This window comes from Myotis nattereri (genome assembly GCF_964212035.1).
Source record: "Myotis nattereri genome assembly, chromosome: 5".
NCBI lineage: Eukaryota > Metazoa > Chordata > Mammalia > Chiroptera > Vespertilionidae > Myotis > Myotis nattereri.
This window is the reverse complement of record NC_138080.1, coordinates 14873698-14883062: the sequence shown is the minus strand read 5'-3', so window position 1 is coordinate 14883062 and position 9365 is coordinate 14873698. Positions and strand designations below refer to the sequence as shown.

General features: G+C 43.0%; 1 pseudogene across 1 annotated transcript; it reads right to left on the bottom strand.

Annotated features, from left to right (window-relative positions):
* Positions 1 to 7772: 7772 nt before the first annotated feature.
* Positions 7773 to 9133, bottom strand: LOC308520507 (small ribosomal subunit protein eS4-like; annotated as a pseudogene). The gene is made up of 2 exons: positions 8904 to 9133; positions 7773 to 8335 (listed from the first exon to the last, which is right to left on the bottom strand). The product of its transcript is annotated as a small ribosomal subunit protein eS4-like (transcript).
* Positions 9134 to 9365: the final 232 nt, after the last annotated feature.

Below are 9365 nucleotides of genomic sequence, written 5' to 3'. Positions count from 1 at the left end.
GGACACATTTGTAATACCTTAACTAATAATAATAATAATAATAATAATAATAATAATAAAAAGAACAATTAAAAAAAAATCTCCCATCATAACCAGATATGGTTATGCAGGTTGTCACAGAGCTGAGCTGCCAGGTGTCAAGGCACTCCATTACCACAAGGAGCCAAACTTACGGCAACAGTGTAAGCAAGAGGCTACACAAGAAAGGATCCTGGCTCCCCAACGTTCCATTTCTCCTCATGGAATGGCACTAGGTGAGGCTCAGATGAATCAGTGAAGTGAGAGAATTGTCACAGTTCTCAGGGAGCCCTGAACAAAAGGCTCTTGCTGGTTTATGGGCCTGGCAGCCAGGAGGGAGAAGGGAGAAGGGAGAAGGGCTAGATGCAGAGGATCTGAGCAGTGTCTCAGTTGACCCCCTCCTCCCCAGTGAAGGCGCCTAGGCTGGGAATGCAGAAATTGGAGATATATGTAAGAGCATGGCCAGCGGAGGGGGCAGGGGTCCTTGACTGCAACTCCCTCCAGAGGGCAATAGGCGGCTGTGCACCACGTCTCCTGTGGGAGTGACAGCTTTCCCTGTGAGCGCTGCCAGGCGAAGCCTTTGTGATGGGGCCTGAAAGATCACCTGTAGGATTCTGGCCTGCAGTCAGGCTCCTACAGGGTGTAACCAACGTGTGGGCATCTTGCTGAAGGGTTGAATGGGGCTGACATTTGGTTTAAGCTGGGCTGCATGGAGCTGTGTCCACCTCCAGGAAGGAGCACCTTTTTCTCATTCACACAAAGTATTACATGGGCTACGGAAGGCCCTGCCCACATTATCAGATTAAACTACAGTATTTTACAAAGTATTTCAATAAATGCAGAAGATGTGTGTGATAAAATTCAACACTCATTTATGAGTTAATAAAACTAATAAACTAAGAAAACTAATAAAATACTAGAAGAAAATGTCCTCAACCTAATAAAGTATGTATCTGTGTCCAAATTTTCCCTTTTGATAAGGACAGCAGCCATATTGAATTAGGGCCCACCCTACGGACCTCATTTTAACTTAATCACCACTTTAAAGGCTCTATCTCCAACAATAGCCACATTCTCAAGTCCTGGGAGTTAGGGGTTCAACCTGTGAATTTGAAGGTATAACTCAGCCCAAAACAAAGGTTTTGACTACACACAGCAATAGGAGGGGGTGTCAGAAGAGGCCAGTTTCCAGATATACATTGGAGAGGGAACCCACAAGTTCCCAAAAGCTTAGGATAAGGTTGGGTGGGAAGGGAAGAATAGAAGATGACTGATATATTGTGGCCTTGAACAAGTGGGTGGATGCTACTGCCATTTTCCGAGATGGAGAAAACCAGGGGAGAGTGAACTTGAAGTGTGACCTCGGATGGAGCCCTGAGACCTTTCTGACTTTAGAGATTAAAGAGGAGCAATGGAACCCAAAAGAGAACTGAAAGTGGCCAGTGAGGAAACAGGAAGCCAGAATCCCGTAGTGTCTTGGAATGTGAAGGAGAAGAGCCAGCATCAAGTTTTGTTGATTCTATCATTTTGTATTTCTCAAACTCATTCTGGTTTCCAATCTGAACTTGACCTTCACTTTGATCCCACTCCAGTGAGAACCAGTTGAGGGAGCCTCTTTTACAGGTGCAGGCGCAAAGGGGTGCTTTACCTGCAGATAATGTAAAAACAACCATAAAACATAATCTGCTTTTTGTTATCACCATGTGCTGGCAATTTTAAACCATGTGAGTGATAAAATGCCCTCTCTGAAAAAATAATTTGTTGGTCCATGTTCCAAATAATTCTGTGGTTATGTAAGCTTTCAATGGCACATTTTTATTCCTTATCTTTGTAATAAGCCTTGTACTTGGAAGTCCATTCAGGGAACTCTGGGATGCAGTGGGATGCCACACATTTGTTTTGAAAGAAAGTTCTTAAGGGTTCAGAATCATTAAAGCTCATTTTAGGTGTAGTTCATTCTCCAACCCTTATAATAATACACATTCCCTGTTTAGACAGTTGATTCAAAATCTGCCAGGATAACATAGCACTTGTAAATACAGAAGAAACAGAGCATGAATTACAGTAATTAAGTCATTCTATGTGACCAATTGGAGTTTTACTTGTGTTTAAAATTTAAACCAGTGAAAATGTACATAGTATATGGTATAATATTTTGGTTTCATAAGAGCAAATTTAGTTCATGAGTGCAATAATTTACTGAATTTGAATGAATTATTTTACATTTTTATTGATGTTTAGGGAGAAAGGGAGAAACATCAATGGGATAGCGAAACATCAATCAGCTGTCTCCTGCACACCCTCTACCCTGGCATGGGCCCTGGGAATAGAACCAGCAAACTTTTGGTGCATGGGATGATGCCCAACCAACTGAGCCAAACTGGCCAGGGCTAAGATTTATTTTTTTAGCAGTGTAAATTGTTAAGCTAAAGGAAAAATCAAGATAGTAATAATGATTATTACTGACTACTTTTTTTACCAAAAATAATTTTGTTGTATAGAAGAAGGAAGATGTTGAAAAATAATCCACTACCCAGGTGCAAATACGCTAGTTATGACACAAATAATCAATATGTCACCTTTGAATATAAACATATAAGGACAAAGATTACTACCTCATGGCGTGATTTCTAGCCTTTCAATGTGAGAACTTAATAAGGGGAAAAAAGTCAGTTTCTTCTGCCCACACAGAGGAACTTGAATGCCAGGCTGAGGAATATTTCAGGTGAAATGTGACAGTCTCATCTTAAATTCACTCGTGGCTCTATCTTATTGTCACAGAAATGACCTCATTTTATTATACTATTTTCTTAAGTATTTTCTCTTTTTTAAAATATATTTCTATTGACTTCAGAGAGGAAGGGAGAGGGAGATAGAAACATCAATGATGAGAGAGAATCATTGATTGGCTGACTCCTACATGCCCTGTACTGGGGATCAAGCCCACAACCTGGGCATATATCCTTGACTGGAATCGAACTTGGGACCCTTCAGTCTACAGGCCAATGCTCTATCCACTGAGCCAAACCAGCTAGGGCAATACCTCAGTATTTAGATATGGGGACTTTAAAGTAGCGATTAATTAAACTGAGGTCATTACTGTGGACCCTAACCCAACATGGCTGTTGTTCTTATAAGAAAAGGAAACCTAGACATACAAAGAGACATGAGGTGTGCACGTGCAGAGTGGGACAACCATGTGAAGAGTCAGCAAGAGGGTGGCCATCTGCAAGCCAAGCGGAGAGGCCTCAGAAGAAACCAATCCTGCCAACACCTTGATCTTGGACTTCCAGCCCCCAGAGCTGTGAGACTAAATTTCTGTTGTTTAAGCTGCCCAGTCTGCCTACTTTGTTATGGCATTCCTAGCGTTATAGGCGCCAGAAACACCAGAAAAAGGTGTTATTGGACAGCCCCCTGAGTCTGAGGGAGAGGGCTTCCCCCTCCTCAGTTCTTGTCAGTCTCATGAAAAGGAATTCAAATGAGTGACAGACAGCAGCATTGTAAAGTGAGTTTACTAAAGAAATAAAGCAAGTAAATTTATTAAAGGGGCAAGGCAAGCAAATCTATCAAAATACATCTGGCTAATGAAGCACAGACTCCGAGGAGCGTTGCCTGGTAGAGGTTTAACCTTTTATACTTTTCTGCTTGTAGGTTTTAAAGTTCCTTTGCCAGATAACTTGGTACAGACTAGATCTCAAGGTCTCCCTTTTAATGTGTGTGTGTGTGTGTGTGTGTGTGTGTGTCTTTCCAGAATTTATGAGAAGCATCTGGCAATTTCATTTTGACAAGCCCCTAGACTGCTGGCTTCTCTGCTTAAGCAGTGAGATAAAAACTTCCCCTTCACTCCCCCTTTCCAAAAAATGGCTGACTTCTTTGTTTAGTTGGTGAGACAAACTCTCCCTTCTTTCCTTCCTTTCCCCCCTGCCCTGCCTTAGCAGCTCCAGGGTGATTTAAGCTATGTATTCTTTGGTTAGGGAGGACAGACATTAGCCTTTTTTTCTAAAGTGTCCTTATATGGGGAAAATTAGATCTTGCTGCAAACTGGCTGCAAGCTGGCCAAACTGTTTGGCCTTGTTTAATTTTCTTGTCTCCGTTTCCCTATTCCTCCTGCCCTGAAATTTTCCTGGCTTCTTCCTATCCTACTACACTAGCAAACTATACATCAGGGTGGCATTTGCTTGAACCAAGGGTTTCACAGCTTAAGATCTGTTGGGAAATTACTGGAATAGAGGACAGAGCACATGATTTGAGATCATCCCCCTGAATTTGAAAGTAGCAGATCAACCTACCACCTATTGAATGCAGGAAGCCCAATTCTTTGTTTGTAAAATGGGGGTGAAAACCACTAGTTCCAGGGATTGCAATAGGAACAACATGGAAATGTATGGAAAGGGCTAGGCCCAATAAATGAGGATGCTGAGCCCAGAATTCCCCAGGACCTCCTGCTGGGTAAACGCTGCCTTAACTCATGTAAATGAAATCCTGCTCCACTGGGGAGGGCTGGAAGTCTGTGGAGTTTGCAATTAAGGGGGTATCATTTTTAAAATGTTTGCTGAACTGTTAATTTTAAAAGGTTTTGCTGAATTTGCCCAACCAAATTGAATGATTACACTTTGAATGATTTGGGAAAACAAAAGTAGGTGTATTATCTCTGCTTATAAAAATAACATACATTTATACATATACTAGAGGTCTGGTGCACAAAATTCATGCATGGGGTGTGTGTGTCCTCAGCCCAGCCTGCACCCTCTCCAATCTGGGACCCCTCGGGGGGATCAGGCCTAAACCGGCAGTAGGACATCCCTCTCACAATCCAGGACCGCTGGCTCCTGACTGCTCACCTGCCCGCCTGTCTGATGGCCCCTAACCGCCTCTGCCTCCCTGCCTGATTGCCCCCAGCTGCCCTCCCCTGATGGCCTGATATCACCCCTAACTGCTTGCTCCCCCTTGTCGGCCTGATCTCACCCCTAACTGCTTGCTCCCCTGCCAGCCTGATTGCCCCAACTGCCTCTGCCTCAGCCCCCGCCACTGTGGCTTTGTCTGGAAGGAAGTCGGATGTCCAGAAGATGTCCGGTCGAACTGGCCTAATTAGCATATTACCCTTTCATTAGAATAGATTATAGAACTAGAGGCCTGATGCATGAAATTTGTGTAAGGGTAGACCTTCACAGCCCCAGCTGCCTCAGTCCTCATAGCCCTGGCTTCATCCAGAAGGTCATCCCAATGATTGTTCTGCTGTTTGGCTGTTTAGTCAATTTGCATATTATCCTTTTATTATTATAGATTACATACATTCTATACATATATTATAGAAAATTGGTGTGAGAAGTCCAGAATTCTAAAGGAAAGAACTACTCATAATAAAACCCAGAGACAACCACTGCCTACAATTTAGTGTGTCTTTCTTTAGAGGAGATCAATGTTGTACCTCTGAACTTTTTAACACAGGCATGTCCTATGCCATTACAAAGTCTTAATTTCCATCTTTCTTTCCTCATGCCCCTTAGAGCCACTGCAGCAGAATCTGAGGTGGCACTTGAACTGGGCATCTGGGTTTGCAGGTGAGTATGCATGTCATATCACCATGGAGTCCCTGCAAGGCACTGTAAGGAGTTGCAGGGGTTTGGAGGCTGAGATGAGGACAAGCCTGAGCCCAGCAGCCCATCTTCCAGACTGATACTACATCTGGGTTCCCTTACTCTGGCCCTTTAAGGAAGCTGGAACTCTGGGCAAGCCTGATGCAGTGGTCTCCTGGGAACAACAAACGCAACAGAGATTGGGGGGTGGAGTTGGGAGGGAGACCCACCTCAGCAGCTCTTGGACACCAGAAGCCAATCAGGTAGAGCAGGGACTGGGGGTGGATTTCTCATTCCTTTCTTCCTCTGGCCTCTTCACCTCATCAAATTTCCAAACATTTTTTATTTTAAAATTTTCTCTTTCTTTTTTCTCTCTTCCTTTCTTTCTCTTATTTATTTTTATTTTTTTGTTTAATTGCTTTTTCTAGTGCCTCTAAGAAAAAATGGTGAATAATAGAGGTGTTAGCAGATATCTCAGTCTTCTCCTGAAATTAATGTGGTACCTCTATTTTTTCTCTGTTAAGTTTGATGTAACGTTTTGAGGATTTTATTTCGATTCTTAAATGAATTTTCACGGAGTTGTTCCAGATGTGAGTTTGGTAAAATGACATTTTGCTTTTTGAATCAATGTTAATGGTTGTAATATATTAGAATTTATCCCATTTATGGTTTTGCCACAAAAGTTTATTTTTCTTTTTAAATATATTTTTTATTGTTGATAGTACTACAGATATCTTATGCCCCCCAACATTTGCACACAAGTTTTTGTTAGTGTTACTTCTATCACCTCATTTTGTTTGTTTGTTTTAAGCTCTTCTTTTTTCTTTTGTAATATTTTGTTATGTGGTACGTGTTTATAAACCAACTACAGGCCCTGTGCATGAAATTCATGCACTTGGGAGGGTGCCTCAACCCAGCCTGCATCCCTCTCGCAGCCTGGGAGCCCTCAGCGGGGGAGTGGGCCTAAGCCGTCAGTTGGATATCCTTAGCGCTGCCACAGAGGTGAAAGAGGCTCCTGCCACTGCCACTACGCTCACCAGCTGTGAGCCCAGCTTCTGGCTGAGCGGCACTCCACCTGTGGGAGTGCACTGACCACCAGGGGCAGCTCCTGTGCTGAGCATCTGCCCCTGGGTGGTCAGTGCACGTCATAGCGGTTGTTCCGCAGTTCAGTAGATTTGCATATTAGCCTTTTATTGTATGGGATGTCCCACAGTTCTATCAGTTACTTGGAGAAAAGTATGCTTTGTCACGATTTTATGCCCCCTTTTTTTTTTTGTCTTCCACACTTTAGAATTCATTCTGGGTTCTGTACTAATCTATTATAATTTTTTTAAATGCTTTTGTTTTTGCATTCTGTAGCCCTCCTTCCAAGAAATATATTTGTATGCCATTTTGTTGCTGTGGTTGTTTCAGTTAATTAAACGTGTAAGCAAATTGAATGCTCATCATGAAGCTTTTTCTCTCATGACATCCCAGTTTGTGAGTCGTTTAGTTTGAGTCATCTTTCGGTTGTCTGGATTATGCTTTCTCGTAACTTCCCAGGAATGAAATGAATGTCAAAACATAACTTAGAAACATTTGGGGAGTTATATAACTAACTCTCAAGTGCACCAAGGCGACAGTCATTGGAGTCTAATCAATGAACAAAGTTAAGAAAGGAGGGTGGGGTGTGGAGGGAAGGATTTATATAAGACAGTGGGAAGAGGGAAGAGGGGGAAAAGGCACCAGTGCAGGAAGAGTGAATTTTGGTTTGTGATTAGCTGGAAGCTGTCCAAGAGAAAACCATTAAGTCATTAGAGAAAACAGTTTCAGTTAATTGTGGATTTCCCAAAAAGTCTTGCGATTGAAGCTGTGCCAGACTGGACCGGCTGCCTGGCAACAGTGCCTGCCAGCGTCCTCCGGGCCCTCGACCTCAGGCAGGCCATGGTCCTTCCATCTCCTCAGCAGAATTGCTGTGAGCTAGACCTTCACAGTCGCTGCAGGTTTGAACACAGCTTCCTGTTGCCATTTCAGTTTATAGGGTTTTCTAGCCTTAAGATTTCCCCTTTACAATTCTCCAGATATCATTCACTTTACTTCGGGCATATGAGTGGCAAGGGAAATCTACAAATCATTTTTTTAAATGCTGTATTCTCTTTAAGTGCAAAGACTTTTCCAACATGTCACCTTGAACTCATTTCACCCACTGCTCTGTGTGGCCGCCAGTCTCTCATCTCTTTCTTCAGCAATGGTGAGGCAGATACCCTTTCCAAGGGGAAGGGAAATCCATGGTGTGTTGCCTCTCCAATTACAAAAATGTTGGAAAGCGGGATGGCAAAGCTGTTGCCATTGGCATCTTTCACATGAACTATGTCAAAAGAACCAGGATGCCTCTCTCTGTTGGTGATCATGCCAATTCTTTCCAGGTTAACACTTCCGGTCACCATACACAGGTTACTGGTGTCAAACTTGATGGAATCAATAATTCTGCCAGGCTCCAAATCCACCTGAATGGTGCCATTCACCCTGAGGGGGGTGAACATCATGGTGCGAGCATCATGGGTTAGCACATGAGGGATTCCTTTTGTGCCCACAAAGATCTCACTCACTTTGCACAACTTGTACTTGGCCTCCTCAGGTGTAATGTGATGAATAGCAAAGTGGCCCTTCGTGTCATAGGTCAGGCAGAAATTCTTCCAGTCTTGTCAGTGCTGATGGCATCCATAAAACCAGCAGGGTAGGTTACATCGGTTTGGACTTTGCTATCAGGTTGGGGTCCAACCCCAGCAAGTCCAGGGGTTCCCAAAGGTGTGGACGGAGTCAGCGTTCAGTTGATCAGCAGCCTAGCCAGGTTCTCTAGCCAGGTTCTCTCTCTATTCTCCTGTTACATCTGTATTTATACCATTTGATTTTAATCCTATACATTCTATTCCAAAGGTTAGGGCGTTTGTTATCTCTATTCCAAGGTCACTACTCTACTGTTCTGTTAAGCTACAAGGAAGTAACTGAAGGAGATTATCCTAAGTAAAGATTATGTAGCTTAAGTATGATTGTTCATAGTTAAGGTGATTAACTACCCGCCTGGCACTTAGTTAAGGGGTTTTACTGATTTATTCCCTTCCTTAGTCCTGTTAATCCCTAACTCCAGGGAAAAATCCCCACCTGGGGAAACAACCTTTCTTGGAGAGGTGACCTTGGTTAAAACATATAGCGCTAAGAAGGGGAGCAAACATATGAAGAACAGTATGCCATATACGCCAGGTCCCTTGAAACATATGTTGTGCAGATGTTTCTTCCCTGCAGCGACTGTGTCAAGCAGCAAGGATGGACCGGCTTCCGGCACTATCGATCTTAATAAACTGCTGCATGCAGATCTTTACTTCATCACCTGTTAGAGCAGACTTAGGTCTGTCCCTTAAGAAAATGATGAGAGGGAGACATTCTCCCAGCTCGTGGGGACTGGTAGATGGCCGAGGAGCAAATACATCGGTCAGTTTATCCAGCATCCAATGCTTTGGAGCCGCTACACACTTTAGATGCTTCTTGGGACCAGGAGCCATGGCTCCGCTAGGAAAGAAAGAGCTCTACAAACCATTTGATTTTCCCCTTTGCATTCCACCTACATCATTATAGGGTGTGTATTTTTTCAATGCCCAGAGAAAATAATTTTATCATGATCTGTATCAGCCATTTTTTTCCTATTTATCTGTGTATCTATCTATCTAGACAGAAAGAAACTCAGTAAACCACTTTAATCTACTAGTCTACTAGTAGATTCACATTTTTCTGTGT